Source organism: Mustela erminea, chromosome 14 (genome assembly GCF_009829155.1).
Source record: "Mustela erminea isolate mMusErm1 chromosome 14, mMusErm1.Pri, whole genome shotgun sequence".
Lineage (NCBI taxonomy): Eukaryota > Metazoa > Chordata > Mammalia > Carnivora > Mustelidae > Mustela > Mustela erminea.
The window spans coordinates 22,990,842-23,009,727 of NC_045627.1; the positions used below are offsets into that span (position 1 = coordinate 22,990,842).

The following is an 18,886-nucleotide window of genomic DNA, read 5'->3' on the forward strand; positions in this document are numbered from 1 at the left end:
GTTGCTGTAAATGATTTACCTGTTGGATATATTTATTTAATGTGCTACTTGACTAAAAAAGAAATTGAAATCGTTCCAAAAGACATGCAAAACACCTTAAGAAATTAAGCAATACATCCAACAGAGGCTTGGCGTCACCTGAGAAAGCTTACGTAGTGGAAATTTAGGTCGAGAACATTCTTGCCAAGTCACTGAAGTCTTTTCTAACTCAATTGTGTCCTTGTTCATCTGTCCTATAACAGCACCACCAAACTGCACCAATGGCTCAAGGAGAGAAGCAGATTTCCTTTCTGTAAATCTGGACCCAAAAGCTACCTGAACATTTTTAAGAAATCACTAAAATATGTTCTATATTTTTATGATTGTCCATTTTACCTCTAGTAAGAGTTGTAAGGGCCTCATCTTTATTGGTCTGCCTTTGAGCACATGTGGAGCACACAAGGGTCCGTGAAGGTGTCTATGAATAACACCCTCAGGGCAGAGAACAGAGAACTGTTGCCTACGAGTGTTTGTGTGGGAGACGTTGATCCTGTGCTAGGGATATCGATCTATCTACCATACATACGTGCATATGCTCAACTCCAAACACATCAGTTCGTGTTATCAGTAATTCCTCAATAACAAGCTATTTACACCATATGTCTTTGAATGCTCTGAGATAGACAATTCGCTGAGAACTTACCTTGAACTATAAATAGCAAGAAACTTTAGGAACTGAAATTTATCTCTTTTCAATTATTGTTTCCAAGCATCCATGCACTCATTAAAATAATGGAATCATAATTTTTAAAAAATGTCCCGTTGCATGAAAAATTATCTGAAATTTATTGTTCCACAGGAATTTAAATAGGCTTTATGAAAAATAAAGCTACTGTTAGAAACATAAAGATTCACGTGCACTGAGATAAACTCAACACAGACATCTTACATATACAGAATAGTATCTTTAGCACTTTTGCAACTTGAGTAGATTTTTAAAAATTTGTAGTCCTTATGGCTGACAAGGGAAAATTATTTCAACTCTTCATTTGCTAAATATTATAAATCTATCCACAAAACTGTTTTGTGTCACCTTTATGGTTATGTTACAAAATATAACATTGTAAAAATGTTATTTTTAATATTTTAAAATACTGAGGTAACAAATATTTATGGAGTGTCTAGTATGCCATAGAATTGTGATAGATACTGTAAATATACTGGTGGTTGAAAGAAATGAGTCCTTTATCTCTCTGGAGCCTACTTTCTTCTAGAAGCAAAAGGATTTTAAAAATTGGCAGATATATATATATAGATAGGTATCTATCTATATACATCTATATATAGATAGATACCTATCTATATATATATACACACACACACACAAATTATATATTTTTTCATAAAACATATATACATACTATATTTTTCATAATATATATTATATTTTCATAAAAATACTATATTTTTTCATAAAATGCAAATTATAATTATGTATTTCATCTTTAAAAGTATTTGTTTTCCTGAAATATAATGTTCCATTTTAAACTGAGCCCTTTAAATAAAATTTCATTCACTACTATCTCAATTTAAAAGACATTATCTGGTGCCTATTTCCATAAATTTCTGCTTCTAATTCTATTTCCATGGATTTAAAATATTATTAGACCACTAAAATGCATTTCTCCTTACTTTCACTGAAGCGACCGTTCGCCAAATTTTATCTTAATTCCTGTTTTGTTACTCTAAAATTCCAAAAGCCATTTCTTCTGCAATCAAAGCACAAGCCTCACTTCAGAAACACATAAAAGAAAATTGATTTCCATCCTGAAAATGTCAAACTTCTGCCTATAATACTCAGCTATGGTTTTCTGAAACAGCAAAGTTCAAAAAGAGCCATCGACCTGGTGGCCCTTTGACACATAGTGATGGATGCCTCGTGTCTCCTGCTTTACTGCTAGGACATCCTCCCCGAGAAGGAGGTGATCGATGAGGAATAATACATTTAAACTGGGGAGAAGGTTTGCTTGTTTTAATGCATTAAAAGAGAAAATACTGGTATTTCACTTCTCTGGGGAGAGATTTTATATACTCAGTGATTAACTCTTTTTTCTCTCTCTCTCGGGTCAGACGAGGCTCTGTATGTAGCTCATGAACTTAAAGGTGAGAGACAGATGTAACACATCACTCTTCTTCAAAGCAAAAGATATTATATAGAGGATACAATTTTAAGAAAAGTGTAACCACTACTCACCCTGGCGTCTTATCCTTCTGTCAACCCCGGGTTTGGCAACTTCAACTGTTCCGAGTAAGGGATGATATTTCCATTTTCCTGTAGGATAAAGTTACTGATCAATGTCACATTAAAAACAAAGACTGTGTTCAAGCCCAGAACACAAACAGCAACTCATTTTCTTGCAGACTATACTCATGTTCGCAACGAATTAATGCATATTCTAAGTAAGTCTTTTTTGCAAGAAGCTGCTTCCTGCTTAAAATCTAACTATATGAATGTGTTCATCATATATGTTCCACGTTATATTCTTTACTCAAGAAACAGAAAATCACCTGCAAATTTTTGTGCCATTTTACCAGAGTCCTAATAAGAAAGCACAGTATAAATTCTCCTTCAGTGACACTTCAAAAGTAGTGTTTTGTAATATGGCAAACAAACTGAAGGCAAATAAGGACAACTATATGGATCGAAGGCTACTTCAGAGCCTACACCAAATTTAACTTCCAAAATGATATACCACATCATTATTACCTTGGGTTCACAAATTGTGCATCTCTGCTTTTTGAAAGAAGAAATTGATAATTTTAGGATAATGTAGTGCAAAATCTTAAGACATTTTATTCCTATTGAGTTTTAATTTCCCTAACAGTCGAAGAAAATGTCTTAATTATCTATAACTCTTATAGTTCCACGGTTCAAACTGTATTGAGTGTGTATGTATCAGGATATAGGCACAGAAATAGATGAAAATAGGTGTAGTTTGTTTCAAACACTGAAACGGGTTTTCTTGAAGCTCCCCAGAATATAAGGCTAACAGACACACTTAATTTATAGAAAAAAAAAAATACTTGTCTCTCACAATCAAACTCTGTGAACTACTGAATACGTGGAACTAAAAACACAAAAATCTAGACAGTGCTTCTAAATTATTTATATTTAATAGTAGCAAGTAAATAGTGTTACAAGAAATGTGAGAACTATGAAACTGTAGGACATACCATTGAAATTTGATAATAGTGTGTTTTATGAATATATAAAAAAATTTAGACAAGTTAAAAATTAAAAGAAATACACAAAAGCCAATTTTACACCTCTTTAAGGATTAAAACATATCTGACTTTAAGGACAAATAAATCGGAGAGTTTTTAAAATTAAAAACATAAGCAGCATATTCATCTATTTTTTTCACAATAAAATGTAAGCTTAGCATCCGTATTTAAAAGATATCATTGAATATGGATGGGGTTTAACAGGATCTTCACTGCCCTCCACCTGCCCACTCTGCCTTCTTGGTGGCATCCGGAACATTTTTGTACAATTCTAAGTCTCTACAGAACACATTTGGAAAACTCTTGATGGATCCCTAACATACTTTAAGAAGGGCTATAAAAAAAGAATATTGCGTGGACTGAATAAGACTGAGTTATTCAGTTGATTTGATCAACATTGGCCATAATGAGAAGACAATTATTACAGTGAACTTCTGACTGTACTTGGGCTCTGAGTATAGCTTCCTTGGAATACTTCCTTTGAACCAGAAATACCTAGATTTTCTGTAGGAATGTCCTATGTTTCTGAATAGCTGCTGAACCCTCAGTTAGTCCCATTTTAAACAAACCATTTTATTTTTCCTCTTTTTTTTCTTTAAATATTTTATTTATTTGAGAAAGAGAAAGAGTGCATGACTTGGGGCAGGGGGCTGTCAGAGGGAGAAGGAGAAGCAGACTCCCCACTGAGTAGGGAACCTGACTCATGTCTCGATCCCAGGACCCCAAGATCATGACCCAACCTGAAGGTAAATGCTTAACTGACTGAGCCACTCAGGTGCCCCAAACAAATGATTATACTGTGCTTTGAGTTTATTTGGTAACACTTTGAGTTGCTCACCATGATTCCTGAGTAACGATTATACACATTACAAAATATAGCAGAGATTCTAGATGATGTGTAGCATTTAATGTCTCCAGAGTGAGGAAACAGAAGATGAATGAAACAGAAGTTTGTATAATTTCATTATATGTAAAATCTAATTATGTAAAAAATAAATTCATGTGTATGTGCATATATTTAATCATTATATTTCTCAGGACCAAACAATTAAATTTTTACTTTCTTAATACTTATATCACCAGTCATACATTTGGGGAGTTATAAATCAGAGCTTAACAGTATGGTCCTAGCACAAAAACAAACACATAGATCAATACACATTATAGAGCCCAGAAATAAACCCGTATCTATATGGTCAATTAACCTAAGACAAAGGAGGCAAAAATATACAATGGGAAAAGATAGTCTTTTCAACAAATAGCATCAGGAAAACTGGACATAAACATGCATAAGAATGAAACTGAGCCACTTTCTTATATCACACACAAAAATAAACTCAAAATGGATTAAAGACCCAAATGTGAGACCTGAAGCCATAAAAGTCCTAGAAGAAAACACAGGCAGTCATTTCTTCGACATCAGCCAATCAAAGATGCATATTTCTAGACAGGTTGCCTCAGGCAAGGAAGACAGGAGCAAAAATAAACTACTGGAACTACATAAAAATAAAACGTTTCCGCACAATGAAGGAAACAATCATCAAAATGAAAAGACAACCTACTGAATGGGAAGATATTTGTAAATGACATATCTGATAAAGGGTAGTATCCAAATATATAAGGAACTTCTATAATTTAACACCAAAAATAATGATTAAAAAATAGGCAGAGAAGCTAAATAGACTCTTTTTCCCCAAAGTAGACATCCAGATGGCAAACAGAAAGATGAAAGATGCTCAATCACGGGGTGCCTGGGTGGCTCAGTGGGTTAAAGCCTCTGCCTTCAGCTTAGGTCATGATCTCAGGGTCCTGGGATTGAGCCCCACATTGGGCTCTCTGCTCAGCCGGGAGCCTGCTTCCCTCTCTCTCTCTCTCTGCCTGCTTCTCCGCCTGCTTGTGATCTCTGTCAAATAAATAAATAAAATCTTAAAAAAAAAAAGATGTTCAACATCACTTATTATCAGGGAAACACAAATTAAAACAACAATGAAATATCACCTCACAGCTGTCAGAATGGCTAGAGTCAACAACACAAGAAACAACAGGTATTGGTGAGGATACAGAGAAACTGGAACCCTCTTGCGGTGCTGTTGGGAATGCAAAGTACTGCAGCCACTCTAGAAAACAAGATGGAGGTTCTACAAAACAGAACTACCCGAGGACCCAGTAGCTCCACTAGCAGGTATCTACACAAGAGTAAAAACACTATATAAACTCCTATATTTATTCAGCATTACTTACTATAGCCAAGATATGGAAACAACCCAAGTGTCCATCAACAGAGGAATGGATAAAGAAGACATGGATGTATATACAATAGAATACTATTCAGCTATAAAAAATGAGATCTTGCTATTTGCGACAACATGGATGGGCCTAGAGGATACTACGGTAAGTAAAGTGAGTCAGTCAGAGAAAGACAGATACGTATGACTTCACTTAAGTGTGGAAACTAAAACATAAAAAAATAAACAAAAAGCAAAAATAGACCATAAACATAAAGAACCAATGGTTGTCCAAGGAGAGGTGGGTGGGGTTGGGCAAAATCTATGAGGAGGTACAGTCTTCCAGTTATGAAAGGAATAGTTCACAGAAAAAAGGTACAGCACAGGGAATTTCGTCAATAACACTGTAATAGCATCTGTGAGGACAGAGATCATACACTTGTGGTGAAGGTATAGAGAAGTTGAAACACAATGTCGTACACCCGAAACTAATGTCACATTGTGGGTCAACTACACTTCAGTTAAAAAAAAATAATAATAATAATAATGAATCAGAAGTTATCTCTAGACTGTATGGTTTCAGTAAATAGTTCGTACATCTGCAAAAATTGGGAGGTAGGATAAAGGTAGCATCTTAGGTTAGTTCCAAGTCCTGAAGTATTTCATTTTCTGTGAATATTAAAACTCAAAAGTAAAACTATTTTCCTAGGTTGATACTTCAACAGGCCCTCCTCTAGAGTTGTGTAGAGTACCAAGAATAAACCCAGGAGTTTCTCCCTGTTTTGGACTGCCCAATATCAAGTGGAATAGATACTATAAGCAGAGATTCTATTTATCTACAGAATACAACCCACACAGCATTTTGGAGACAAGTTACCTGAAGAACTCAAACTCGTGTGTGTTTTATAAAGTCTTATTTATGTGTGTTTTATAAAGTCTTATTTATGATTATGGCATAGTGGGATAGCATTTATTCAATAAGATGTGTTGCCCAGCTCTTTAGCACTGTCACCAAATACAAGTGTCTACAAGTGTAGACAGATCTATGGTGTGATCTAACTGAACGACTGCTTTGCTACTATAATGACTGAACAATGCAGCATTTGGGTATTTACTAAAGTCAAAGGCTGTGTGTTTAAAAAAAAAACAAATTTTAGTTCTGAAAATGTCATCTACAAAAGGGCAATGCTTTGAATTTTGAAACGAATGTAACCATAAGAGAAGTGTAAGTGGATAAAAACATGAAATTATGTGGTGTTTTGCTGTATGAGAACGAATCTCTGTGTGTGTATGACTGACTGCCAATTGCCAGGTAATTCTTTATTAAATGAAACAAAACAAAACCCTCAGGTATGAAGTGAAAATAGTAGAAAAGATTCATATAATTAACTGAATACTACAAGTACATAAGGGTAAGAAAAAATAATATGAATTCAATAATACTTAGATTTACTTTGCTCCATACATACTGTTATCGACCGTCAGTATTCATGAAACTATACAGAAGTCAAATCACACAGTTCTTTGATTAGGCACTGAGGGAACTCTATGCCCTGAGACCACAATGTTAAAATTTACTGTTGCTCCATCTACCATTTGAGCTGGCATCTCAAATTCCTACCAGCAACTATATCATCCCTACTCTCCTTTCTTTTTTATCACCGCCCCAACTAAGTCATTTAGCTTTGTAGGTCTGCAAATGTTAAGCCCTGATGGGCTAAGGCAGAGGGATAGGTAGAGAGACAAGAGTTTAAGTAAAAAGCAGGGTGTCAGCCCCTGTTCCTATTTGCCTGTGACAAAGTTATTTGCCTATCTACCAGCTAATACACTAGTTTATGAAGTTGGTATGTTGGAGCCGATGAATTCTAAAATGTTTTGCAGATCCCTGATTCAAGACCATGCTTTTTTTCCCCCAAGCCTATGCAATTTTAAATCAGAAGTAGACACTAGCTTCAACTCAAAAATTAATAACAGTTGGTTGGTAATGGGTTTTGATATGATTGAGGATTTGATTGGTGCTCTGGGAGAGAATGCTGCATTCAGGACTTAAAATGGCTGAGTGGTAGTGATCTGTGTCACACAATTGTCACATCTATGGAAGATGGAACCAGAAAGGAAAAGAAAGAAAATGATAAAGAACCTTTTAGTGGCAGAAAGGACCTTCCTGAATCCCAGTGATAAGAGCCATTTAAATTTGAGAACTATTTTGAATATTACACTTCAAACCTTTTAGAGATGATAACATAAAGTTCCCAGTCATCAAGGAATGGATTTTGTGATCACTTACCTTCTAAAAAAAATCGATAGTCTCAAAAAAAAAATTTTTTAAAAAGGCTAAAACACCCAAAATACTGCTTTTGTTTCCTTAAACACCCTTAGAAAACTGATTTTTAGAGACATAAGGATTATAAAATATATACTGCCAACATACATGCCAATATAGTCAATGAAGGATAAGTTTCTATTTTGGAAAAAAAAAAAAGCACCAGTATAAAATGAGGAATTTTATTGATTAAAATAGTACCTCATTATAAAAAGAAATAAGCCACCATAATTACTTATCAGTGTCATTTCTTAAACCTCAGTACCTGTGTAATCAAAATATTGTGGGTTTTTTTTTCTTTTCAAAGTAAGAGTATAAAAGTGTTCAAATGAACATAGTTTTTGATTTAATAGTTTTAACTTAGTCAAAGAGAGGCATAATAACCCAGAAACAGCTGCTTGGTGAACAGCGTTTTGTTTGGGACCAAAGTGATTAATATATGACTTTGCAGAATGCTTGGAGACTATTTTGCATAACAAGATGCTCAATGAATGGCCACTTCAGAGCATTTGGATATTATAAATCATTATAATACCAGTTTGAAATCTAAAAGGCCTTCTAATACTCAGCATGCTACAATAACTCCATGAAATTATTTTTGGCATAGTTCAAGAGTATGCCTCTCGCCATTACTTTCTCCTGCTGAGAGAGCTCACACAGAACACATGATTCTGTAAGTTATGTTTTACAGAATATGTGTGGTATCATTAAAATGTAACAAAAATCGTAAAGATGCAAAAAGGAGAGATGGAGCCTACTATGTACATTAAGATAAAGGTGGGGTTTAAATATATGTACTATTAAAAGAACTTACTTCTTTTAGATTGTCTTTGCTTGAGAAAGCTTTCATTAGAAAATACATTGTTTCCTGCAAGTTGGAGATACTTTCACAAGTTTTAAAAGCCTTTTAAAAACACAGATCTACAAAAAAAAAAAGATTTGTCTTATGCAAATGTAGGCAACAATCAGTCTGGGAAATCCTATTTCAGAGACCCATAATCAATGCTCTCCTTCTGCATCCAGTTTGTGCTTTCTCATAGAAACAGTCATAGGGCTACATTGGACAAATGCTGGGAAAAGGTGTGAATTCTGTAGATAATTGATTATGCTTCATGGCAATACAAAAAACCATGGAATCCATGGCTGTATTTTTAGTGCTTTTCTTTACCTCCAGTAACCCATCAAATCTCTTGTGTCTAATCTCAGAGCCCCGGTAAGACATCAGGGAACTATATGATGTTAGTGGAGAAGGTGATGAAATAGGAGTAAGTTTCCTTTTATGGTGGAAAGATCACAAGTTTGCACTGGCATAGGTAAAGGGGTGGGCGAGAAGGAGACTGTGCAATCACCTTTCTTAAAGAGTTGCAGTACTTTGCATGCCAGCTACCTTCCTAGATTGATCTAGTCTCCCAGAAAATCATAATCGAATTAATTAAACAAGGAGGCTGCTAATTAGATTGAGGCTGAAGTGGTTCAAATGTCAAGGCAGCCCATGGAGTGAACCCCCAGGCTGAGCCTTAAAGGCCTCCAGGTAATCAAAATGCTAAGGACCACCAATCACAAAGAGTCAACCAGGCTGTCACGGATAGCCAATCAATACTGCCCTGACTTTGCGCATGCCTTTTCTCCATCGGACTCTGTTAAAGCGCCAGTCCGTGGAGCCTCCAAATCATTTCGATCTCGTGCTGCCTTTTGCAAATCAATAAATACTCAAATAACTCCATCTATTTAATATGCCTTGGCTTATCTTTGAACGAAAGTCCCAGGACATTTTGTAATACAAATGTGGTTGAAGGTTTTCAGGAGCTGGATCTTCTTAAAAGTTGCCAATTTCGTCAAGCTATATGCTGCTTTGATCCATGATGTAACTTTTTAATTCGCTATGTATATATCGGTTATTTATTTTTTGTGAATTTCCTTTCTCAGTTTGTGGTATCTTTTGAAGAGTGGCCGAATATGCCCTCTGAAACTATGCCAAGTTGGCATAAGGATTCTTTTGAGCTAAAGGCACTTAGAAAAGCTGCAAATGTAAGAAAAACACTCCAACCTTCCTTTTCTTAAAAGCAGGAGATGAAATGTCCACGTGACAGGTATCCTGCCTGTACCAGCAGGGAAGCAACATTCTTAGCATGCACAAAAGGGAGAAGTGGGGTCAGACAGGCCTCTCCACCAGCTGACCTTGTTAAAACAATTGCATTTGCCTTCAGCCTCTTCTGACTGAGTTACTTCTCCCCACCTGCCTCTTTGTTCAGCCCACTCCCACAGCAGGTAGGTATCATTTCTCTTTCACTTTTACTTCTTCTGAGGGCTATTGTGTTGTATAAAACTTATATAAATGTGTATGATTTTCTCCTAGTAAACTGTTTTTTGACAGTGTGATTCTCCAGCCCAGCTGAAAAACCCTAAAAGGGTAAATGCAAAAATCTGCCTTCCTTACACTTTCATCTTGTAGCATTGGGCATAGACATTAAATAATGACACACTAAAAAGTCTCTCATTTTCCCTTTGCATTTATTTTTCTTCCTTTAAATTGAAAACTTAGGAATTTTCAATTCCTAAGTTTTCAATTTAAAGGAAGAATTACAGGAATTTGATGCTTACTTCTATTTATTTTTATAGTACACAATCTGCACCAAAGTTTTTAATCCGTGTGAAACTGATTTTGATGTAACATTAGTGTTAATGGGTCCCAAAGTGAATTATTACTTCCAAAACTTTCCTATTTCACACTTTGCACTACACGTTGTCAACCCATCCTGGAGACTTAAACATCCATATTAAAAAGACACATATTTTCATCCTTTTTACAAAAATAGAATTGTATTCTCAAATCCTTGCTAATGGAATGTTATTGTATAATTATTATTGAGCATCATGACAGGTAATTTATTTTAAAATTGATACTTGATTATTTTAAGATTTTATTTATTTACTTGAAGAGAGAGAGAGAGAGAGCACAAGCAGGGGAGCAGCAGGCAGAGAAGGCAGAGGGAGAATCAGGATCCCCGCTGAGCGGGGAGGCTGAAGTAGGACTTGACCCCAGGACCCTGAGTCATGACCTGAGCCGAATGCAGACACTTAACTGACGGAGCCACCCTGGCACCCCTGATTATTTTTATTTTTAGAAGGTACATTTTGGTTTGGAATTCATATGAGAAATTGTTTTATATGCCACCAATTAGAATGAAGTAATTCCAGTCAAAATCCTTCAAACATCTCCACCTGAACTAAGACATGTGGAAGACAGAAAGAAGAGTGGACACAGATCCCTGTTCTTGGAGAGTGTCTGTCTAGGAGATCAGCAGGCTCCGGTCCTCATAGAACTGTAACTTAAGGCAGAATGTGAGAAATTACCACAATACCATGCACTCCTGAAGAAGACTTGCAGCCAGGCACGAGGTTGGGAAGAAGTCAGGAGAAGGCTTCCGAGAGCACCAGGAGTTTGGACAGGACTTGAGCAGATGAGAAGGGCAACATGAAGAGAGAAGTCAGTAGCAATAAATACCAAAGGCAGGAAAGAAGACACCGGTTTGATGCCTTTCAAACCATATGCTTTGGCTCTAGTCGTACAGGCTGTGGAGGGTGGGGGACAGATCCTCAGGCTCTAGACCTTTGAGGCAGGAGATTTCCAGGTGATTTTTTTCTAAAAAGAGATGCATCCATTTGCACTTTGGAAAACTGAGCTACTGGTACAAAGATCCCTTATAATGGGGGGGTGGGTAGAGAATGGTTAAGAGGCAGTTGCATTCTGCCCCATTTATTCAAGTGTTCCCACGTCCTGCTGTGAGCCAGGCATCGCTGAGCCCCGTACCCACAGAGAACATACAAGGCATCATGCAGGTAAGATGAACCTGTCATGAGTGGTGTGTGAAGCTGTCTTTCTAACATGACAAAACACACACACTCACGGAAAGCACAAGATAACAGATTGTGAAATCTGCTGCACGTTTATAAAACTGTCTTCATGGCAATGACATCGTGGAAGTCAGTCAAAGGCCACATTGCAAAAAGTACATCTCACCTTTCAGTCCCTAATTTAGCTTCCCCGTGATACAGAAAAATAAAAAAATAAAATAAAATAAAATTCCCTGTAGTTATGTAAGAGTAATTCCCTCACAAACAAATGGGCAAATGACACATTTTTCTCACCCTGTTACAAGATTGGTAAGATGCCCCCGTCTATCTTTTCCAGGTACATTTTAAAAAACTTTAAAGTCTCTTTAGTAAACACTCATCTGGTGACTATTCTAGAAAAGGTTTACATTTGTCCATGGAAAACGTTGTTGTCTGGCTGCTAATGCCATATTATTGTGTAACTATTCTTGAGTACTTATATTCTAGTGTAGGGAGAGAAACACACTCACTCAGAAAAATGTAAAGAAAAAAAAATGTGTAAACTTTGAAGGAAATTGGCTTTTAAGAGATTATGCCAGGGCCTAAAATAGTGACTCCAATTAGGAACTGGGACTTATGTCAGATTGTGTGGCAAGGTGAAATGCTCTGATGAGGTCGTGTTTAAATGGAAGCCTAAAATAGGTGAAGAGAGGTGTCTTGGTAGCTCAGTCCATTAAGCATCCTCCTCTTGGTTTTGGCTCAGGTCATGATCTCAGGGTTGTGAGATCGAGTACCACTTTAGACTCTATACAGAATCTTCTCAAGATTCTTTCTCTCTCCTGCTTTTCCTATGTGGCTCTGTTTACTCTCTAACAGAAATACATAAATATTTAAAAAAAATAAAATATGTGAAGATGAAAGAAGTTTGGGAGAAAGGCCATTTCAGACAGTAAGAATAAGACAAAGTTAAAGTCATGCTGGGAAGAAAAATAAAAAGTCTGAAATTTTATGACTTATGATTCACTGGGTTTGGGTAAGCATGTTTGTGTGTGTGTGTGTGTTTTTAATTCCAAAAGTTTAAAATTATTTAAAAGGAGTGGTTTCAAAGAAAGTTTGACATCATAGTTTTTTTGTTTATTTGTTTGTTTTTTGTAGAAAGTCCCTGAATAGACAGACCTGATAAGGCAAGTAACAAAACAAAAACAGTAATAGATATAACACAAAAAGATATATTCTGTTATTGTAATTACTTTAGTTCCTAAGTGGTATTTAATATTATTTTTGTAGTAATTAAGATACAAACATTAGACAATATTGGGTTAACCAAGGTCTTTAGCTTTGATCATCACATGTGTTTTCCAAAGTAATTGACTGAGTTCCATTCAAACTGTTTAATTTGTACTCTTATTAAAACACACTAATTGATCCTTTTTTAATTTACGGTGATACTGCATTATGTCTGCTTCTGCAATAAAAGGGGCACCTTGAACTGTGCCTCTGTGTGCATTCAAGTCCTTATTTGCAAGAACTTGATCATTGCCCTTTGTCATAGGTTAGTTTATAAGGACTCTTCTTAATTTATTGATGATAATTATCTGAGAGTACTAATCTTTAAAAAAAAAAAAAAGGAAACACTCAGGGTAGATGGCTAAAATTTGAGGAGTCTACATCAATCCAAATGCTTTTTGTATATAAATGCATATGGGGCATACTAATTCTTTCTATCATTTCTATCATTCTATCTAGTCTATCCTTTATAAATTATAATAAAATTATGAATACAGTGTTATTAAATGTATATACTTTGTCTGCCACCCCTCACTGCACCTCAGTCTATTATGCTCTTGCCTTCATTGACAGCATTGCCCTTCCCTTCAGAGTTCTTTTGTGAATGAGGGGATGGTCCAGAGTTTGGGCATGATGAAGTAGGTCTTAGGGGCACATAACAAAGTCTGGCAAAAAATAGAACATCTTTGGCATTGAGAGTGTCATATGATTTTCTAGCATGGAGGTACTTATTGCATATGCAGGTTCCAAGGAAGTATACTGGAAAGTTAATGATGCTGCCATGTGGGATACTCTATTTTTAGATATTTAAGAACAGAATAAAACAAAATGATACCAGTAACAAATGAGTAAGTACAAAACAAGCAACCTGACTTTGGGTATAAAACTACCCTTATGTCCTATGTCCCTTTATTTACCATTAATATACATGCATTCTCTGATCACCCAAATGCACACAAAGACCACATATGCTTGCACATGCACATGACGGAACATGGTGGTCAATAACACACATCTAGGAAAAAATCTTGGCTGTGTCCCCAAATGGTTGCAAACTCAGCTAATTTACTCAACTTGTTTTCACTTCTTTTATCCATAAGCAGATCTGTAAAGTGCATCCTGCCTCATGCTCTTGGAGAGGTAAATGAATTGGTGTGTAGGTCACCTAGAACAGTGTGTATAGATAGCAATCTCTAAGTCCCATTACCATGGCTACTCTTTAACAGTAAAAAAGTCTGTGAGAAGACAGCAGAAAAACTGGGGTTTTCTTGGGAGGAATGAAAAGATTTAGGTTTTGTAGAAATAAACTGTGTTCAGCAAGTTGGGAAATCATTTGGCAAGACTCTGACCCAGCAGACAAATAAAAAAGTCACTAAGGTGGGGAGCACTGTGGTGAGTCCCCAGGCCAGGAACAACCCCCACTAGCATGCACAGGTGTCTCAGAGGGGGCTGTGGTCTTTCCACCACCAGCTGTCAGCTTGAGAAGGGAAGCAGTGGACCTGGCAGGCCTCCAAGAGGAGGGAGGAAGGGGAAGGTGATGGGAGGCAGGCCTGCAGAGCCACATAGTTGCTCAGGAGGGGAAGCACCACCCCGGGAACCCAGAGGAACACGGGAGGACCATGGACCCACAGGACCCTTGGTGCAGGGCCCTATGCAGTCCTATGACCATTGTCGAGGCTCCAGGATGATCAGTCCCCCAGCTTGCCTGTTCCTCAGCCTAGCAGACACCAGGGGGACAGCACAGCAGCCTGAATTCAGGGTGCCAGGCCCTCTTGGCCAGGGGCTCAGACCCTAGACTCTCAGCTGCCTACCCTGGGAGAAGCCTTCAGTGCCAGGCTGGGGTCCTTTTCCCAAATGCATATCCCACTGGGCCTTCATCAGAGTTGTGAACCTAATCTGAGAAAGCTAGCATCGCATCTGGCCGACTAAGCAGGGTTGGAGGCCAGTGTAACTATAGGTCTAATCCAGAGCGGAGCTGTTGGCAAAAAAGGAGACACCTGGGGCAGGTGGGAAAGCAGTGCTGGGCTTTGCCCTTTCCTGGCTGATACTCTGGGCCTGTCTCTTTCCCCTTGGCCTCCTTAGTTGACTCTGCTGAAACTGAAGTCTCTTGGGGGTGAGGGAGCAGGATCTGGGGTCTGCTCAGGCAGGAATCCCCTCCATTACCCTACACAGGCCCTGCCAGGTGCAGCCTTGCCCATGGGGGACAGGGAGCAGGATCTGGGGTCTGCTCAGGCTGTACCTGCAGGTGGGGAGACCATCTATCATGCTACCTTCCTCAAAGTACCACATCCATACTCTCATCTGATTTCCAAATGCATTATGACATATAGACTTACTGTGTATTTGTATCACTGTGCATTGTATTGTCAATAGTACGTTGTACAATGTATTATTGTCACTGTTTCTAGTAAAGCCATTTATCTAATGTCAAAATCTTTTAAGTTATAGAATTAGTATTAGAACACTATTCTTCCCATTCTGAATATAGGTACATCCTACATTACAACATTTGTAATTCAGAATGTCCCTTTTCAGAAATATTGGCAAACCTTTTAAGGAGCAGTTAACAGCATGATGAGTAACACAATACGCTGATAAAAAATTACATTAGCTACTTCCAAATCGTGACATGCACTGTAAGTTATCATTGATGAAATCAGAAATCTGAGACAAATTACAGGCTAACCCCGAAACATGTATACATTGTGGCTTTTAAAGATTTTATTTATTTATTTGAGAAAGGAAGAGAGAGGGAGCATGCGCAGGAAGGACACAGAGAGAGGGAGAGAGAATCCCAAACAGACTCTACGGTGACTGTGGGGCTTGCTGCAAGGCCCGATCTCATGACCCTGAGATCATGATCTGAGCTGATACCATGAGCTGGATGCTTAACCGACTGAGCCACCTAGGTAGCCCAACAATGTGACTTCTAAAACAAACACCTAATAAAATAACTAAAGGAAATAAACTCAAAAACTAAAACAAAACAAAACAAAATCAAATCTTTATCTAACAACAAGAGCAAAACCTGTTTATATATATATATATATACATATATGTATATATATATATATTTTTTTTTTTTTAAGATTTTATTTATTTATTTGACAGAGAGAGATCACAAGCAAGCAAAGAAGCAGGCAGAGAGAAGGGGAAGCAGGCTTCCTGCTGAGCAGAGAGCCCAATGCGGGGCTCGATCCCAGGACCCTGAGATCATGACCTGAGCCGAAGGCAGAGGCTTTAACCCACTGAGCCACCCAGGTGCCCACTAAGTTTATATTTTTTCTTTTCTCATGGAATAAAAAAATGTGACCTCTACTATCAAATGCGTGGCTAGGGTATCATCAGTTTTTAATGAAGTTTATTATCATTATGTCTGGAAAGACCTCATTTTCTGTTTGTCCTGGGCTGTCCTAGTTTACCCCTAGTTTTCTTGCATCACTTTGATCTGTCTGGCCTTTGTTCCAGAATTTTCATTTTTAACAAAATGTCCCTCTTAGTAGTTAGACAAAAACAAGTCAGGATTATTTTGGATAGCTCCTCAATTTTGGTTATAGAGATAAAAGGCACATCTCTCTTTTCGTGATCCTTTGTTTCCAGAACAAGATAATTCCGGCCAAGAGTGCACACCCAGCACCTATGCCGTCCTGTGCTAGAAAGAAAGTAGTCAGAGCTTGTGTCCAGCAACCCTCCCCCACCCCACCGTATTCCCCAGCAAGCTGAGGCACAAGGCGGTGGCTGGCAGGTCAATGGAAGGAGGACAAATTTAGATACTTTGGATGGAAGTGAGGTGCCTATAGGAAACGCAAGTGCATGGTTCTTCCTGTAGAGCTCATATTGAGCAGTCCTTTACTGTTTGGTGTAAATCCACAATGAATAGTCATCTGCTATTTTAGTATTTTAGTGCTGATTTCATTTTCAGCCACAAACCCCAACTGCAGCAATGAACAGCCCATGCCCCCCAAAGGCAGAAAGAATGATAAGGTAAATATTGAATTTCCATTTCTCAAGCACGTCGATATTAATTGCACACAATGCTTCATTGTTGGTTTTTCCCATGTTTAGCACTGGCCATGTGGAGAGCAGAATGAACAGACAGAATTGCAGGAGAAGCAACAGCATGAATTACAGAGGCAAACAGCTTCATTAACAGGATTGTGCCCTGAGACAAAGATTTGACACAGGAGGTATATTTACACACCATGCAGGAAGCATGACCTTGTCTTCAGATCACATGATTCAGCGTTACAATGCAATTCAAGGCTGCGTCACAGGCACACCAAAAGTTAAGCCGTGGATACTGGTTCCATTAATAGATAAGAGTTTCTAAATCACCGAATGATGCCACTTTTATCAGATTTGTCAGATAGAAAATGAGTCCAATTAATTTCAAGAGTGGATTATTTTCATACAATTTCATACAAATCAAAGAGAATGTTTTAGAAGTTCCTTCTGTGGATTTTGAAAAGAGCAAACATTATTAATTCAACTAGAAAGTCAAATAATTCAATATATAAGGTAAAATAATTTGTTATTGTGATAATAATATGAATTAAATTTCTAAAGTAATAAATTGAGAATCAACAAATTAGAAGTGCACTTAGAAGAAAAGGTGTCTAAACCTAAAATTTTGCATATATATGCAGAGATGATTAATTACAAAATTTTTTTTTGAACTACAAATATTTGAGACAAATGTCTACTCAGTAAGCAGTATGGATGTTGTTTTTTTGCTGCTCTTCATTAATCAGAGATTAGAAATGTTTGAGCCTTGGGACGCCTGGGTGGTTCAGTTGGTTAAGCAGCTGCCTTCAGCTCAGGTCATGATCCCAGCATCCTGGGATCGAGTCCCACATCGGGCTTCTTGCTCAGCAGGGAGCCTGCTTCTCCCTCTGCCTCTGCCTGCCACTCTATCTGCCTGTGCTCGCTCTCTCCCCCTCTCTATCTCTGATAAATAAATAAAATCTTAAAAAAAAAATTAAAAAAAAAAAGAAATGTTTGAGCCTTTGCTGAATTGCTATGTAAAATAACACAGATGTCCTAAAACAATATTTTATCTTTCTAGAAACTCGTACTCTAAAATGTGGCTGCATTTGTTCAAAAAAATGATCTTTGGAATCTTTATCAAAATCTTTCAGAGAGTATAACAACACGTAAGTCAACTTTTGTAGCTTCTTAGAAATTATAGTTATTGACAATAAAGATTGCAAAGAAGAAAGAATTTATGAATAAGGCCCTAGAAAAGTATGTTTTGATTGAACAAGTTAAAAGAATGAATAAGGGAAAAATAAGATTTTATTTTGAATTCCGTAAATGCTTTTTAGGATACCTTATGGAAAGAATCTTTCTGATGATCTTCATAAGGTTCCTGGTCCCCCCCCACCCAGGTTCTATGTTTGGCAAAACATTCACAAAAAGAGGTAACATATGTTGACATTTGTTACATAAAACTATTTTCATAAAGAAGTCCTCTCCATGAAGGAAAAGGACAGAGCCTGGAGGATTATTTGGATTGCAATATGGACACATTTTGATATTTAAAAAAAAAAAAAAAAAGTTGGGATTATCCTTCAATTAGTGGAGTTTATGTGGAGCTTACCTTAGAATGTGTAAAGAAAGGATTTTCTCAATTACAAATTAATAGCCTACAGAGAAAAGTCATCAAAGACATCAACAATTTCATATTCACTGGGCATGGAATACTACTGAAGGCTGAACGCTATCTTAGCAAATAAATTAAAAATTGAGACAATGTTGAAGAAATATGTTATTAGGGAGGGTATGTGCTATGGTGAGTGCTGTGAATTGTATAAAACTAATGATTCACAGACCTGTACCCCTGAAACAAAGAATACATTACATGTTAATAAAAATTTAAAAAATTTAAAAAATGTAACATAAACATGACTTTAGAAAGATATAGAACTAAGGGGTGGATTCAGGTACTTCAAAA

General features: G+C 37.1%; 1 protein-coding gene across 1 annotated transcript in view; it reads right to left on the reverse strand.

The window, feature by feature from the left end:
• PCDH15 (protocadherin related 15) overlaps positions 1–18,886 on the reverse strand; it is a 1,723,534-nt gene that overhangs the window by 1,265,132 nt on the left and 439,516 nt on the right. The window contains exon 2 of the mRNA XM_032313059.1: positions 2,234–2,311. The gene's annotated coding sequence lies outside the window, so the exon portion shown is untranslated. The remainder of the gene's footprint in view (positions 1–2,233; positions 2,312–18,886) is intronic.